The 18329-nt window shown below is 43.0% G+C and overlaps 1 protein-coding gene across 1 annotated transcript in view; it reads left to right on the forward strand.

The window, feature by feature from the left end:
- Positions 1-18329, forward strand: part of LOC311605059 (bis(5'-adenosyl)-triphosphatase-like) — a gene marked incomplete at its 5' end in the record, with an annotated part of 294631 nt that overhangs the window by 65967 nt on the left and 210335 nt on the right. The gene's annotated exons all lie outside the window — the stretch shown is intronic.

Raw genomic sequence — 18329 nt, forward strand, 5'->3', positions numbered from 1 at the left:
GTTTGCATGAGTCTGTGAGAGCTTGTGGAAGTATGTATGTGACCGTGTTATATGTATATACAGTACACACATATCTGGGGACACCTGCATGTTTGTGTACATGCAAAGGCCAGAGAAGACATTGTTTCTCTTTCTTCACCAGTGATCTTACTGCTTTGAGAAGGGTCTCTTGCTGTGGATGTAGGTGACCATCAAGTTTCAGTGATTCTCTTGCCTCAAACACCTTCAGCTGTGGGTTTATAGACACATGCACAACCATGCCCGACTTTAATAGTTTTTACATGAGGGTTAGGATCCGAATTCAGGTCCTTATGCCTGCACCAGAATCACTCTTGCCCTCTGAGCCAGCTTTCTAACCCCAGCAAGCGTTTTCTATTGTATATCTTGCACCGATGCCAAGCATTTTCCTAAAAGGCACTTTCAACTGTCGACATTAGACTTCTCAGTATATTCCACTAGAGAGCAACAACTATTGAATAGAGCTAGCAGTAGCAAGCCCATTTATTATTCCTTATTTATATGCCTCCTCTTCCATAGGAACACTTATTCATAATGCTCCATTACATATTTTTTGCTCAGTCAAAAAGTTGACTGAAAGATGGAGAGTTTTCTCCACATGGCAATCTCCCTTTCATACAGTGGACTGTTTGTCCTTCATCAAGGCTCCACTGTGCAGTGGTCTGCTTGGTGACCCTTGCTGGTCTGCTTCAAAGGCTGTCCCTGCTAGTTCCAAAGTGCATTAGAAGAACCATCAGACATACTGCCCTCTATACGAACCAATCATTTTCTAAATTAGATGGCTTAGGATGAAACTGTTAGCAGAGTACCAAAGAAAAGATGGTGCTCTGGGGTATAGTATGTGCCAATCTCTCATGATTCTAGGCGTGGTCTATTTTCTAGGATGAGGTACATGTCCCAGCTAAGCATGGGCGTCTTGAGGATATTTTGCATATGGCTGCCTTGCACTAGTTATGAATCTAATTTGAGGTCCTGTGTTTTGTGGGCATTTTTCTGCTGGATAAATTATACACACACCTAATACACACAGGCATCTCTCCAGACACTCACAAATGAATGCAAATATGTTCAAGGACACATTGATGAACTCAGCAGAGCCAGTGTTTGGGGAGTGGGACACTGTGCTCATTATGTCTCGTTTTGCTGTGCTGTCTGGGAAATATTTGTTTACTGAGTATAAAGTGCCTCATGTTTCAGGATATCAATCCAAGGGACGTCAACATAGTCAAGTTCCAACAGGTGCATGCACATTAGGAAACAGAGAGATGTCCTGAGCGTGGTATTGGTGTCTCACGAAGGGCAGTCTTAGATCTTCATAGCTAATTGCATTGCTCTTCAGCATCACCGTCGAGGTACTGTCTAAATGCCCCTGGGACAGCTGACTTCCCCTGTGGCCTGCACGGTGAGTAGATGCTTGATGTTCTGCTTAGACCTGACTGTTCTCATTACTTTTGCCTCAGGGGTACAAGTCACTCTTCATGGTGCACTTACCCGGTGCTGGACACTGGGCTGGCACATTCGCCTGTTCACACAGCCACTCTACTGATTACGTTAGTCCACTAGGGTAGACATAGCAAAATACAAGAGATTGTGTGACAGAAGCAACAAAAATTTACTCTTGCATAGCCCCAAATACTAGAAACCTATGCTCAAGGTGTCCATGGGTCTAGTTTCTCCAGAGAACCCCTCCTTGGCAAGCACATGACCGTCCTTTGCTGTATCTTCACCTGGTCTATCCTGCATGCATAAGCACCCTGGGGTCTCAGGGTATACTCCAATTCTATCTTTTTTTTTTTTAAGAGAAAGTTAAGGTTACATTAGAGCCTATCCTGTCACATTTCACCTCAGTGTCTACCCTAAAGCCCGGAGTGGGGCTTCATTCTATGGCTAAGTGGCTGAGGACACTATATAAAGGAGTGCCTATCATGTGCCCTACCTACTATGCTAGGCTTCCTAGGAGAAGGGCAAAGGCAGGCAAGGTTCTCGATTTTCTGCGGCATATTTGGATAGACAGGAGTAGTTTCAAAAAGCACTATTCAATGACCACATAAGATTAGTTCTATAAAATATAATGGATTTCACCTGAGGGACCTGAGAATTGGGGCACCTAAGTACAACTTAAGAAGTATTGAAGCTGAAAATTCAAGCATAAAAGTGGCCTTTTCAACATCACTTATTGAATGTTTCCTGTATGCCTGGTATCATTTTCAATACTGTACTCATTTGGTTTCCTTAACTATTTGAATGGACGTAACATGGGCAGTGTGGTTATTCCCATTGCATTGATTTTGAAAGTGAGGCAGTTTTACTTGGTTTACTGGCTCACACAATCAGGAAGGCAGTTTGACTTCAGAGACAGGAGTCTTAACAATTAGTCAGAGGACGAAGTTGATGGCTAGGACATGAATAATGAATGTAAGAAATGGCATGAATTGTTCCAGAAGTGACAGTAGCCAAGAAGGAAAAGCTGATGTTACACAGTGGTGCTGGGGTAGATCTTAGAGGAAATGAAAATAGAGATAACATGCATTTCATAATGAAATCCTTAGGACCTAGTAACAATAGGAAGATAGATATCTCAGATTTTCTACTTGGGCAAGATGTGAGGTGGGTGCAGTGCTGTCTACCACAGTAGAGAACAGTTGCGTTTTGGAGATGAGACAGTACAATTTTTAGCAGGTTAGTTTGAGATTATTCCTCATGGAAGAATTCACATGGATATCTCCAGTAAATATTTAGATGTTGAGTTTGATCAGGAAAGTAATCAGGATGAGAAAAGTGTACGTCACCGATGTTTTGGTGAAATTAAAGCCTGTGCCAACGTGCAATGCTGGACATAGTCACATGATAAAAAGCAGAGTCCCAAGGCTCACCACCATTGTCACATGTGGTAGAAGACAAGCCAGCAAAGGGAAATCTGGACAGGAAGACTCATACCAGGGAGGAAAGCCATCTGAGTGGATGGTACAAAGGGGAGGTGTCCTAGAAAGGAGCGCATTCCTGTTCTATGCTCATGTCCAGAGCCAGAGATAAGAATACTTCCGCTGGGTTTGGCAACATGGCAGCCAATGATGACTTTTTCATGGCATCATGAATATACTGCTGTTACTCCTATCTTTACAGAGCTGAGGCCTGAGACTCGCTTATGTGTTTCTCGTGCTGGTCACAGAGCTATGTAGCACAGTTCAAGTTCCAGAGCTGAGGCTGGCTACCTGAGGGTCTGAATGCATCAGGATTTTGGTTTTTTTTTAAAAAATAGACAATGCACTACTCTTCTTATTTTCATGTTCTTTTCTGTGTTTTATTAACACATAGTAACTCATGCGTGATAACAGGTTTCAATATATTTTCAGCCATGTATACAATAATATATTTTTCTCATTCTACTTTTCCTGGGAGGCCTGGATGGCACACAGCTGGAACTGTATGCTTCTCCAGAGGGACAGTCCCAGTGCCAGGTGGAAAAAGGGTCAAAGTTCAGGCTTTCCCTGTGATGCCACTGTCCAGTGGAGAAGGGTGGGACACAGAACTGAGATCCCGGCCAGAAGATATCCAGGTCAGCCGTAGGCGTGGGAGAAAAGATTTCTTTGCAATAAGTATTATTGCTTTTTTACCTGGGCTGCCAGCACCAGGGCAGTTGGCAGTGAGGAACTCAGGGCTCTGAAACCAGAGCCAAGCCGTAATGAGGGTCCAGCCTGAGTTGGTGGTTGCTTTGAAAAACAGCTGGTGAGGGAGGCTCGGAGCTCCAAAACTGAGAGACGACGGTGGACCAGAATGGCTGCGTCAAGAACATGCGGCTGCTCACCTTCACAGATGGGCACTGTGGTGAGCAGAGCAGCAGGGAAAAGATGGGATCAGCAATCTGCCTTGACAAGCCAGTGAATGCTGGAAGCGCACAGTGGCCAGCAACGCATGGCTGCCTGACAGTCAGTCAAGCCCAGAGGTCCAGCAGTGAATTCTTTGGGGAGTAATGAAGCCCTTCTTCCCCCAGAATTAATGACAAGTCTCAGACAATCATGGTGGGGGGAATGGAGTGAGAGAGCATTATTTTGTGAATCAAGGACATTATAAACCTTGGTCAGTGCGAGGGGTTTTGGGGTGATTGTGTTTGATTTGGTGGGATACTTCATTTACATGCAGCAGCACAGTCCTATCATAGGAAGGGAAGCACAGTACTTAATTATCCTGTGGGCAGGAGGGAGTGAGTGAAGAACTCCAGATGTGGTTAGATGTATGTAACAAGGTCATTCATTGGTTGAAAGCTAAGGTACCAAGACATCTCATTAGCATAGGGAGCGAATTTCCAAGAATCCCCAGGTGCACACTGAACACCTTAGCAGTTTCTTATAGGGAAAGGGTTGGGCCTGTAATCTCCTCGAGAGCTATGTGACACTCCTCACAGGACCTGGGATTTCCCCAGATCAGGGGGAGAGGAAGGAAGCCAGCTAAGGAAGGGAATATGTAGTTTTAACACTGAGCTCAGGGACTTTCTGGTAATGCCAGACTTTGACCTTAACAGAAGGGTTCAACATATTTTGGTCATATCTATCCCCCATTATCCTCTTGTCTTATTTTTACACTTGCTCATTTCTTTTTCTCTTCCGAACTAGTCTCTCTTTTACTTTCATATCTTTTTTCTTTCTTTTTGAGTGGAGATGCACCAAGGAGCCTTAGTACATTTGTTTAGATGGACATGATTGAGTAATTGCTTATTAAAAAAAAAAAACCCACAGGCACTTTACTTTGGCTACACCACTTTAAAAGAGTCTTTGCTTGTAGATCCTCAGGAGACATATGGCCTCTAGAGCCACACCCCGCCCCCCCAGCTACTATTAGTTTCCTAGAAATCCTCATTCAGCTTACAATAGTAGCACATCAAACATGCATTTCTTTGGTAAAACATAGGTGAAGTACCCATGGTGCAGAATTCTTCTTTGGCTTTTGTATAACTGTCCTAGCAGGAGTGACCTTTACAGCCTTTCTCCTACACATCTCTTGGGTGTGTCAAGGAGAATAGCTCCTGCAGCCTACATAACAGTTCTCTTTGCACAACAGATTGAGGGGATCGGTTGGGGTCATCATTTAGACTGGTTGTCCCCACAAGGCAGGGACCATGGGTCTTCCTTAGGCTTCTCTAAGAAGCTCCGGCAAGGTGATTTGCTCAAATGTTGGTTGAGTTGAATCACGTGCAAATGATCAAAGCTCTGTTCAGGTGCCAGCCAGCCCTGCCCTTGGACTTGAAATGAATCAGGCCTGTGTTTTAACAGTGACATGAGCACAAAACAAAATGGAGCCTATAGAAATGCTCGGTTCCCTTGCGTGATTATTGAGCTTGCAAGCAATTGCACAAGTTCCCTCAGCCTCCTGATTTGCTTCTTTGGCTCCTCAACCTATTTCTTTCTCTTCTGTTGTTCAAACTAAAGTGTTGTTTTCTTGTTGGAGCCGTTCCCAACTCAAGCATTAAAACCAGAATGAATCCATTTAACAAATACTCCCAATTGGGCACAATGGAAGGTAGAGGTATTGGCTCAGCGTGTATAATTTGTTCTCCAAAGAAGAGACAGAATCTTTTAACACTTAGCTTGACTCATGCCAGGTGTGCTAAGTCCATGAAGGTGAAGGACACACCAGCGGGTGCAGTGTATAGTGCTCCTGGGAGCTGGATGCTGTCGACTAGGAGGATGCTGAGTGCTGGAGTCTTTGCTGAACGTTGTGTATGTGCTCAACATAGAGGATGCAAAGGCTTTTGATGCACAGAGAATAATTAGGGAGCCACAGAACCTAAACAGTTGACATGTCCTTGGCTTCAGCAGAGGGTCTCCAACACTGTCTCTTCTGCATCATTGTGGTTTCTCAGGCTAGAGGAGGGCAGTGGGGGCTGCAGGAGGAAAGCAGTGGACAGGTAAATAGAGAGGCTATGCTCTGCACATGGAGAAGCACCATGGTGAGGTCAAAGGCCTGGTGTGAAAGGCAAGCAAGTGACAAAGCAAGTGACAATTTCACCCAACAATCATGAAGGAAAGGCTTCTTTTGGGCGGGGAGGGGCGGGGCGGCTTTGTTAGGGTGGAGTCGTCAAGGCTGGACTGAGCAAGATGTTTTGACCAACAGAGGAAAGTCAGTGTAACACATGTGAGTGAGGTGACAGAATGCGTGGTGTCAGGAAGGGTATGGGGCCATATGGGAAAGGCCCTGGAATGGTCATTTCTTCTCTCGTGTGAGGCCAAAGCAATGCAATCTTTTTCATTGATGACCATTGTATACTAATATATGTATTTTATACTGTGCTTCTTCCCTCGCAACGAAGCTTGCTTCTATTGCCCTGTGTGATGTTTAAAGCAGCCCTGGCAAGAAGAAGGAGGGAAGGAAAAGGGAATGGTATCCGCTCCTTCATTTCCCAGGGAGGACACTCCTGCCCAGAGAGGCCATGAGGAAAGGCTAGCCTTTGTGCCTGCACCTTCTTTTTGTCACTCTTCACAAGTGTCCCTGGAATTTAGCCCTTCTCGGAGCCTTGGTTTCTTTATAAGAAAAGCTCCAACAGAGCTCAGGTGCCTCATTACTTAATTATGCATTGTTGTGATTTTCGAGGAAGGTAGCTATTTGTTTAATTCGAAGTCATACCCCACATTCCCCCCTTGGCAGTGCTCACTAATTAAATATGAGGCTGGAAAAAGGTGAGAGGTGCTAAACAATTGCCTGTGTGTTGAATATGGTGCTCACATGTAAACACAGCCCACAGATCACAGGCTTTGAAACGTATGTGTACTTAATTAGCCAAACACAAGGTGCAGGTTGGCATAAATAGATACTCCTCAATAAACAGTAACATGCCACAGCATTAGCTAGAAGTGTGGTAGCTGAGAAGAAAACTAATCACTAACACATCTGGGTGTGTGTCTGTGTTTCTTCTTATAATTAGCTACCCTTTCCAGGGTATTAAGTGATTTATTTAGACTCCAAGCCTGTGTATCCATGGCAACTCTGGTTTCTGTGCTTTGTGCCAAAGCCTTGTAGTAACAGAAAGAAAAAATCTGTATATTGTTGACTCAGTTGCTTGGTGGACAGTAAGGGAACAGCAGTTACGTACCAAAAGCTTGGCAAGGCTGTGAGGGGAAGGCAGTCAAATCAAGTGTGACTCCCCCTTATAGAGTCACGAGGTGGATCAGAAATGCTGACTGTGGAGTTAAAGATCACGAGGAGCAAGTGCCTTAAGTGGAGCATCTGGGAAGAAATTAGGGAAGGAAAAGACAACTTGTGCCTGAACGGGCCAGAGAAGGATGCCAATGACTAAAACTGTCCCTCACAGCAGGCGTAGTAGTTGCCAGCGTTAACAAGGCCCTGGCTTCTGGATCACACCTCACAGATTTATTTGTATCAGTGTGAGAAGCTCAGATTCAAGATGTAGGTCAGTCATTGCTGCAGATCTAACACTGCTCTCTGCATAAAGTCTCCCACCTGTCCCAACACAGATGCACACAGTTTCTGACAAAATAATTTTATCTTGGTTATAGAAGGCATTTTCAAAATTCTATGATTCTATGATAGAAAATAAAAGAGCAATGCAGCTAGAAAGTGGACATAAGACATAAAGAATGTCTCAGTGAAGGGTAAAAGACCATAAGTAAGAACATGTAAAAATGTTCGGCATCAGTAGCCCTTTGGGAAATGTAAATTAGGACCACAGTGATTTATCACTACATACATTTAAACAGATAAAATTTTGAAGCCACACTACCAGATGCTGCTGGCGATGAGAGAAAGAAACATCTCTGGTGGAAATATAAAATGTAACAGCCACTCTGGAAAATTGTTTGGCAGTTGCTGAACAGCCAGATATAAATTGCCTGCCTGTGTGACTCAATGGTCCTCCCTTACCTCTGAGCACGGGGAAATGACAGACAGTCCCACAAGAATCTGGATGCCAGCACGTATTCAGCCAGCCCTGTGGTGAAGAAGAAGAAGAAGAAGAAGAAGAAGAAGAAGAAGAAGAAGAAGAAGAAGAAGAAGAAGAAGAAGAAGAAGAAGAAGCAATGGTGCATACAACAGCCTGGATGGATCTCAAGGGCCTGAGTGTTGAACGAAAGCAGGTGATTTCAAGTAGTCAAATAGCATGTAGTTCTTTGGATGTAGGGTTCTCAAACTGACAAGGTGGTTGAGATGGAGGATAGGTAAGTGGAGGTGGAAAGGGTATGCGAGCAGTGAGAATGTGTCTGGAAATGGCACTGGGGTTCTTCTGGCTCAGTGGTCCGCTCTGTATCTTGAGTGTGTGCTTCCGATGCCCATGTTAATCACTGCAGAAGATAAAGTAGCACACACCAGCTGTGCGCCCATCACACAGATGTCTCTGTCAGGTTTTGGATGTTGTACTCTGGCTAGGTACAATTTTTCCTACTATGTGGCTTAATAGTTGGGGCGATTAGATGAAGGATATGCTAAAAACGTTTTCTCTATATTTTATTTTGAAACTTGCCTTACATTCACAGTAATGTCAAAAGAAAATAATAAAACTAACCCTTTGAGAGTGTCCACCATATGCTAGGACTTTGCTAAGAACTTCATTTTAATTCTAAGGGAGTATGATACTAGGAGTCCCTTACAACATTATTATGATGACTGTCACATCAGGAAGGAAGGCTTGGAGAAGTCCAGTCATTTGCTCCAGTCAGTAATATTGAATAGTGGGTACAGATTGGGCAGGTCATCTAGTTCCAGAGCTATAATCCACACCATTATTCCCTTTTCTAGCGTTCCTGCAACTTTGAGAGATATGTGCACACTATTGAGCCAAGCCCTCTGTGTGACTAAGGATTTGTGTTGGCATATAGACGCCTTTCCAGGGTCGAGCTGGATGTTTCCTGCCAGGCTTACAGTGGAATTACTACTAGAGAGAGAACTGCATACGGCCTAGGCAGGGTAGCTTGGCCCCATAAGACAAATGGTACTGAGAGGGGTCATTCAAATTAGCTGAGAGGGACCTGGTTATTCTTGCCACTACTTGGAGTCAATGGTGCCAGTAGGAGAAGATTCATCTTCTTTGCACTCTATGTAAGAAAGGAGCTGCGAATAAAGGAGTTGTCAGTGTCCTTGTCCCTTCTCTGTCCCTCCTGTTTCTATGCCAGAGCATTTGAAGTTGATAACGTGTCTTTGTCAGCTGTCCATGCAGGTGCCTCCTCCCTCTGTTCAAGCATGCTGGAAATGCCTGGTGCTCACTGCCTCCCTCTTCCAGCTCTGAGTCAAAGCCTTTCCACTCTCTGGTTTCTACCTGCCTTTTGTGAGGGCTTCCTTTGTGTGGACTGAAATCTCAAGAAGTCTCAGGCTGCCAAGCATGCACCCACAGTACACAAGCTTTGTGGTCCTTCTTACTGGTACCACAAGCAGCAGCACCAGTCTCAGAATAGGAGGCTCAGCATGCTGGCTGAATGCAGTCGGGTGATCAAGCTTGGTGGCATCCCGGTAGAGAGCTGCTTTGCTATGAATGAGAGAGGGAACAGACAACCTGGAATCTTTGCAAACGTTATCTTTTTCCTGGGGAATAGCTCATGGAATATGGAGAACTTTAAGGGCAAGCTTTTTGTTCTGCACAAGCAGTATGATTTCCATTCCAGGTCTTTGTTGACCCTGCACCAGCCTGACAAGTCCCGCCCAGGCATGTTACAATTTATAAAAATGAGTTCTGGCCTTAGACTGTGGACAAGTGTGTGGGTGAGGCAAGAACCATGGAGTCCAGAGAGCTCTAGAGTAATGGGGAGGAAGGACACACAATGAGGTCCAGGATGGGAGAGAGGCTCAGTGTGGATTCACATCCAGCTAAAATCAAGATGGAGGTCAGAGACCAGATGGGGCAATGGAGCACAGTGTGGGCTGGGCCTGTCAGCTGGGCAGCAGCCGGAGGGGCTTGGGCCAAGGGCCTGCCACCTTCCCAGGACAGGAGTGGGAACAGACATCAGGTCCCTTTTGAATTAGAATCCACAGGCAAAAAAAGAAAAAGAAAGAAAAAATCCACTTGCGTCACAATTCAGACATTGAGAGAAGGTTTGTGTGGGAGTTGACTACTGCTAATGGAAGTTGCTTTGCGAGTCCTTGTGAGTGACAACAGCAGTGAAAGCCGCAAATACACACTGTTCACGAGTACTGGCTTGAGCAGTTTGCAATACTAACACAGAAGAAGCCCCATGGGATAGGTTCTGTTTGCCAAATGATAAACTTGAAGTTGCCAGATAGTGAATGTTCCGGTTTAAGCTGCAGGGCCAGGAGTAAGCCTAGGCTATTGCGTCACAATGCAGGGCCCATGGCAGAGTCCCATAGAAGATGCTATTGGTTAAGCAGGCAGCTGTTGAGAGGTAATGCTAGTTCATTAAGAGGGGTAGTCTCTCATCAAAATTAATTTCTTGGAATTAGAGAGATGGCTCCCTTGTTTAAGAGTGTATGCTGATCTTCCACAGACCTGAGTTCCAATTCCAGCACCATCACCAGGTGGTGTGTACTCACCAGTGACTTCATCTGCAGGGGCTCTGACATGCTCTTCTGGATCCCACAAATACCTGTGCTTACATATGTATGTACCCACACACAGACACACACTTACACATATGATTAAAACTACAAATAAACCATAAACCCTAAGGAGCAGTGGACTGATTTCTCTTTGTGTTGTCACCTGAACAGTCTGCAGCCCCTCGCAACTCAGCCACCATGCCATTCTATGGTGAGCTCTTATCCTGCTAACAGATCTCACCTCATACTTCTGAAGGCAGCCAAACAGCTGGAGGCCTTTGCCCTCAGACCACCCATAGTGCTCTGTGTTTTCCTGAGCCCTTGGCTGAAGGGCCACCTCTCTGGCTCCAGTGATAGCTTGGTGTCTGAGGTACAGCTTTCAGTCCCATCTCTGCTCTATAACCTCTAAGACCAGATCTTGAATACAAAGGCTAGCTTTGCCCTCAAAACAAACGTGAGTGTGTTGGAAAGACATGCAAGTGTGGTTGTGTATCTGTAATAAGAGGCTATGCACTGTGTTAAAGAGTGTGATAAAGAAATGTGGGAGGTTGAAATAAGACCTTTGTGTATGTGTGTGTGTATACACACACACAATACACACACACACATATATATATATATATATACGCACACACACACAAAGGACAAATTGAGGGTGTGGGGTGACTACAATATAGAGCAGTTACCAGGAAAAGGCGTGATGAATGGCAGCTAGGACACTGATGTTCCTAGCACACTGTTGCTGCTTTGGCTTCACCTGCACGTGGCTCACTCTAAGCACTGTGGGTCTCCTCTTCCTTCCCCCATGCTTTCCCAGCAAAGAGCTATTGCCTCACACTGTTGCACATGCTGTTAAGTCGGATTCTCTCCTTATGTTAAAAAAAAAATCCCATCTTGTCATTTTAAGTCTAGCAGGGTTTGCTCAGCCTCTCCTGCAGTGAAGGGGATGTTTCCTCTGTCCTCTCCGTCCTACTCCACTCAATCTGTTCATGTAAATCACATTTATTTTATGTTTACTTTGTGTATGTCATGATCCCATGCTGGGATAATGGCTACACATATGAAAAAAAAAAGAAAGAAAGAAAGAAGGATCAATGAATAGAGATGTAATTTCAGAGAGGACATGGTGGTGGCTGTATTAAAATTAGAGGCTATTTATATGAAGCAATCTGGAAGCCATCATTCTAACGAAGCATTTAAAAACTGACCTAGGCAGGTCCTCTGGCACCTTACCTCTACTGGGCTCTCACTTATTGTACCAGGAGCTCTACTAAAAGATCTCCAGGGAGTTGATCTTCTCAAAAACCGTTTACAGAATGTCCTTTATTGTCTGTATTTTATAAATGTGAAGCCAAAGCTTAGAGACGGTCACTCGCTTTTCCAGACTTGGGCTGGAAATAAGTGCGGGCATGAGGATTCCACCCAGCTCACCTCAGAACTCCACAGCCTAAGGCCTGCTTTCCTGCAGGAGAAGTCCCAGCTCTGCAGTGAGCCTCTCTCCACTGTGGGATGAAAGTAAAGAGTTCCACACTGTGCTCTGTGGAAGGCACAGAGCTCCTCTGAGCCAGGCTCTGTGTGTGTATGCAATCCCACATTGATTTCTAGGAGAGTAATTCTATATCCGTCTGATTTATAAATTAGTCGGCAATAGGGTAATTTCGTTTCAGCATTATGAACTCCCTAAAATAAAGTTGAAAATTGACTTCAGTGAATTTTTAGAGATTGTCTTTTAAGACATTTGAAGAAGGGTTGTGTGGGGGGTTGACTATCGCTAATAGAAGTTGCTTTACGAGTCCTTGTGAGTGATATGTCAGTGAGGACAGCAGTGAAAGCCACAAATACACAAGCTGCTCACGAGTACTGGCTTGAGCAGCTTGCAGTGCTAACACATTCCATTCTCACAGCAGCCCCAGGAGATAAGTTCTTCTGTCAAATGAAGAACTTAAAGCTGAACGACCGTCTCAGTTTAAGCTGCAGGACCAGGAATTATAATGGCCGTAGAGTTCCAGAACCATCTACTGTCATGTCATGACACAGAACTAGAAAGCTAAATGATTCATGTCACTGTGCCTAAGGTTAGAGGTTGCTAAAACACTTCACCTTGGGAACTGAATCTCCAGGACTGCACATGACAAACTTCTACTTCTAGCCTCACCCACGATATTCCCTGAGTAGACCTATTACAGTTGAAGGTATAATATTATTTATTGTTTTACTTTTGTTTTGTTTTGTTTTGTTTTTTGAGACAGGGTTTCTCTGTGTAGCCTTGGCTGTCCTAGACTCACTTTGTAGAGCAGGCTGGCCTTGAGTTCACAGCGATCTGCCTACCTCTGCCTCCTGAGTGCTGGGATTAAAGGCGTGCACCACCACTGCTCAGCTTTATTTATTTATTTATTTATTTATTTATTTTGTTTTTTGTTTTGTATTTATAATATTATTTAAAAGGAAATTTTAATTCACAAATTTGATAGCTTTGGCATGACTTTTTTGCATAAATAATTTTTTAAACAAAACTAATTATTGATTGATCATCTTAATGAATGAAGCCAACACTAACAGCAGCCAGTGTACAGCAGTGTCCTAAACCAGTGCTGAGAACACTTGGTTATTTTGTCCCATGTGAAATACATAGCCTTTGGTTGGCCTTCTTCACCAAATGTCAATGACAAAGGTTAAAAACCATGTAGAACAGTGTTTTTCCAACCTTTGAGTCATGTGACCTTTGCAGGGTGGGCTAGGTGAACAACCTTTTTACAGGGGACACCTAAGACCATCAGAAAACACAGATATTTACCTTAAAGTTCATAACAGTAGCAAAGTTACAGTTATAGAGTAGCAATGAAAATAACTTTATAGTTGGGGGTCAGCACACCATGAGGACCTGTATTAAAGGGTTGCAGCATTAGAAAGGTTGAGGACCACTGATGTGGAAGAGTCATTAATTCTACATCTCGCTGAGGCTTCTGCAGGGCACACTCTGCCACACACCATCAGAGAGTGTTGTTCCTACCAAGAGTTCCTAAGAGGTCTTAACCACTGCAATCCTGTAATGCTGTAACTCTGTGGTAGGATTTCCGATACATTAGATTTTCTGTCCATACTCAACAGCAGTTGACTTTTTTGAAAGGAGGCTTTTGACTACCAGCTTGACACGCAGCGAGTGCTGTGTGTCTTCTTTCTATTAATGTCCAGTTTGTGTTGAATGGGGACAGCAATGTTCCAACCTCAACTGAAAAACTTGAATCAACATGAAAATCATACCTTAGTCACCGCATCACCCCAGAAAAGCAACACTGTCAGTTCCTCATATCCTCCAATTTCCAAACAAGGCCCTGGCTATCACTTGGCCACATTTGGCAACAAGTTTATATTAAGATAAATGAGGGTTGGCTCCTGGCCTCTCCACTGCATTGTCTCCTTTTTTTTTTTTTTTAATGTTATTGCCTTAGCATCATTCATTATTTGTGTCTCAGAGCTACCACATAGGGTTCCACAAATCTCTCTTGCTTCCTGCATGGGACAGGGCTCCTGTTGCCATCCTTGCAGCCCAAGCCTTGCTCATTTTTAAGTAAGTCTTATTATGTAGATATTATTCGATACACATTACATAGACAAATAATTTCCACAGTAAAGAAAATTAACACGCACATCAGTTTACATAGTTACTCATGTTTTTGTCTTGTTTGTGGCAAAGAATATTAAAATATCATCACTTAGCAGGAGTTCTACATCTAAATACAGTTGACCTTCTGTGTCTGCAAGTATGACATGAGCACAATTAAGCAGGGAGACAAAAATGCTCTTTGAAGGTATATGTCATAGTTGCTGCTGCTGTTCTCATTTGTTAGTTTTGTGTGTATAATATACTTATACATAATATATAATGATTAAGAATATGAAATTGGGTGGGTAGGAAGGGGAATCTGGGAAGTGGTGGGGAAGTGGAAAGAACATGACCAAATATATGAAAACAATTTAATTAAAAAACAAAATGAATAGGGTTAGGAAACAAGTAAAAAAAAAAAAAAAAAACCAGAAAGCACAAATGGATAGATACAATGTTTACAATCAGGTTTACAATGTAGTAAAGATGCAAAGCATGTAGGGGGATTTTTGTAGGCTTAAACACTGTACTATTTTATTTAAGGAATTAGAGAGTTCCCATATTGTTATGTCCAGCAGGGCTTGGGGCCAGTGTGCTGTTGATACCTGTTAGCTGTCTAGATGTGCTTGTTCATCCTCCAGGTCTGCTGGCTCATGTCCTGTGCTCCACATCTATCTACGTCTTCCTCCACTTCCACAATCTGATGCTCTGCTGGTTTATTCTCTATCTTTATATATTTTTAGTTATTTTATTTTAAAAATCACAAGCATCATAAGTGAGATAATGGAAGATTCAGGGAGTGGTTTTTTATTTTTTATTTTAAAAAAAAATTTTTGCATTCCTGCATTATATTGTTTGGCATACATGCTTCAAGTTCATGTACAGTGGTGTGACAAATGCCAATCCCTCCTTTTACAGAATGGAGCATAGTCTACTGTGTGTGTGCCTTCACAAGCCACAGTTCTGTAATGAGCCACAGGTGTGTCTATCTTTATATGGTGGTGTTTTTCAAGACCTAGGTAGACCTAGGCAAGATGGAAAATCTTTCATTGACAGCTGAATATGTTGAGTTCCATTCTAGAAAAAGATGTCATCGCTTTCTAGGTGTTTCACTCTGGAATAAACATCTGCTCCCTTGAGTTACAAGGGAAATAGAACCATGTGAATGGTGAGTCAACTTAATTCTAGCAGTTTGCCTATTTTCAGTCTTGGCCTTGTCCCTAGCATTGTGCTTTCTATTTCAAGAATGTTAAAAAAAAAATGTATAAAAGCATGCATACCAAGAGAAAAGTGGAATATGTGGGAGGGGGAAATCCAGTGGAAAAATATAATCCAAGTTGGATCACCTTGAGTTCTATTTATGCCAGATGTTTTATTTTGTTGAAATCATATGTGAAAGTGTCAATATTGAAATGATGAAAATCATTTCACATTGAAGGATTAAATTCATCTCATAGTAAGGGAAGACAATCTTCATTGGAAAGCTTTTGTGGTGATAGTCAAAGCGAGGCATGAACAAGTCATAGCACATCACAAAATGGTGGAGGCATAGCTTTCACTAAGGAACTGGAAGGTCATGTGCCATTTCCTGTGGAAAATAACAGCACAGACGCAAACTGTGGCACGCAGGTACTACAGACACATGATTCCGACACTGTACAATGATGAATGATGGCATTCATATAAAACTTGTGCCATCCCGCCAGGAAAGCAGTCTGAAAAGTCACGAGTGACAGCTGTCACTTAGCTTGCCTCATCACTGCCTCATCAAGAGTCTTTGTTCCCTGATCTCTCCTGGCATCTTCTCTTCTGCTAAGTAGCCCAGTCCTTGTTGCTGACAGAAGAGAAAATGTATCATTGTGCCCCAGTTATTTTTTAAAGGTACCTTCTTTTGAGAATGTAATTTGTAACCTGGTGGTGATGGTAGTGCATGCCTTTAATCCCAGCATTTAGGACGCAGAGGCAGGCAGATCTCCAAGTTTGAGGCCACCCTGGACTACAGAGTGAGTTTCAGGACAGCCAGGGCTACACATAGAGATCCTTTTTCAAAAACAAAAACAAAGAGAGGAAGAGAGAGAGAGAGAGAGAGAGAGAGAGAGAGAGAGAGAGAGAGAGAGAGAGAGAGAAGAATATATAATTTGCAAAAATTACTTAAAGTAGATTAACCATTTGACATGATGATAGTGTTGAATTCTGTTAAGTAAGCTGACTTAAAGTAAAACCTTCACATTAAAACTAATGTATCATCTCCTCAACATGAAGCTCAGCTTAGAATTTTATCTAAATTTAGTTACTTCTGGGTGACTTTACATTTCTTTTCAGATTTATTTAATTTTATATTTATGAATGTCTACATGTATGTATGTGTACTACATGAATTCCTGGGGCCCACAGTGTCAAAAGGAAGTATCAGACCTCCGGGTCTAAAGTTACACATAGTCATGGGCCACTTTCGGATCCTGGGAACCAAACCTGGAGCACCTACCCCTGCCTTAGATGCCGAGGCAGCTCTCCAGTTTCACCATTGGTTTTGTTAACACATACTTGAAAATTAATTTTGCGTGCCCCTGTGTATGGGTGCATGTGCCACAACACACATGTAAAGTATGAGGACAACTTATGGATGGCACAGTGTCTCCTTCTATATGAGGTCTGGGGAGTGACCTGAAGCTGTCAAGCTTGGCAGCAAGCACCTTTACCCACTGTGCCATCTTGCTGTCCCTCCAAGTGTCTGTATAATACTCATATTTTGCTGATTCCATTTCAATAGGTATCCATTTGACTATATCCTGATATCCCTAAAATATTTGGCTCTCTTGTCCAGTCTTAGCCTTCATAGCTTACCTTTCCATGTATCGCATCGCTTTCATTTTAGGAGTAAAATCTGTAGTAGAGATACACCTGATGAGAGAGGTAATTAGGAAATGCCATCACTATAACTACTGAGTTACAGTTGCTGGAGGAACATGAAAGCTTGTCCTGTCTCTTAAACCATTTTTCCCCTTTGGACTAGAAGTAGTTTGTGAATTTTGCCTTGGTAAAATACTCCTAAAGGAAGGCTTAAGCCATAAGGCACAGATTATGGAAATGGTGCTCATTAAGTAGAGGGCGAGTTTTCTGGAAACCATCGTGAGGCCTCCCGACATGTAGCCCCATTAAAGGCTTCGTCTGAATGTTTATTCACTGAGCAGTAAACGTTTATTATTATACATTTTATTGAAACATAAATTAAAGAATGGTAATTATACATAGGGCAAACAGTAAAGCAGGGTGAGCTTGGCACAAAGTAAGACAAGGAAAAATGTCATCCTGCTTTCATTGGCATCGGATTCCTTTATTGTGTCCTCAACAGAAAGACCGTGGAGGGACTAGTGCTCTGGGTTAATGTTTCAGTGTGGCATGCAAGTGAAATTGACATGTTCTCGGCATTCTTTCTCCCAGAGAGAGAGTTAATCTATAATGTATGAAGCTCAGAAGCAAGATGGTGGCTGTTAGGAAAGTCACCGCTGAGTAGGTTGGATGAGCTATTGCCCCAGACATAGAGCATGTCCAAGGAGTGTTTTTTAAAGATTGAGTAGCAAAAACCATTAGAGTAGCATTTTGGTGGGAAGACATTCTTTGGTGTGGAGGATATGTGTCGATTGGTTCTAAGAACTCAGAGCTGTACATCAATGAAAGTCAACTGGGAGCCAAAAGGTACTACAGAGTATTTGTAAGGACAGACCTCACATGGGATACAAGGCCCTCCCATGGGCTTCTCTTGCAGAAGAGCTTAGTGTTTCAGTGATTGGAAAAAGGTGTGGAAGGTCTACCAGTCTGGGGTTAGCTGCAATAGGAGGCCATTCTGTGGCTTTGGAATTGATCAGACCACTGATCAATTGTGGGCCTCTGTTTCCTCAGCTGTCAGCAGTGACACTGGTTTTGATGATATGTCATGGAATTTCATGGTAAATAATTAAGATATTACAGATAAAGGGCTTATCTCAGCCCTTGCGGTATGGTGCTTGGGTATTATCAGAGCTTAATGAAGAGCTGCGATAACTATTGCTTTCTACCATGAAGATAAAGAGTGCTCAACTTTAGAAATGTCTAGGCTGCTTGAAGTTTCTGTTTAAAGCTAGAGGGGACGTGTTTTATTCTAAAACATGTCTTATGTCTCTCACAGCTGTGTTAGGAACACAATGGAGGTTTGATAATACTGTCAAACCTAAAAAGT

Source organism: Acomys minous, assembly GCF_964271855.1.
Source record: "Acomys minous genome assembly, chromosome: 9".
Taxonomy (NCBI): Eukaryota; Metazoa; Chordata; class Mammalia; order Rodentia; family Muridae; genus Acomys; species Acomys minous.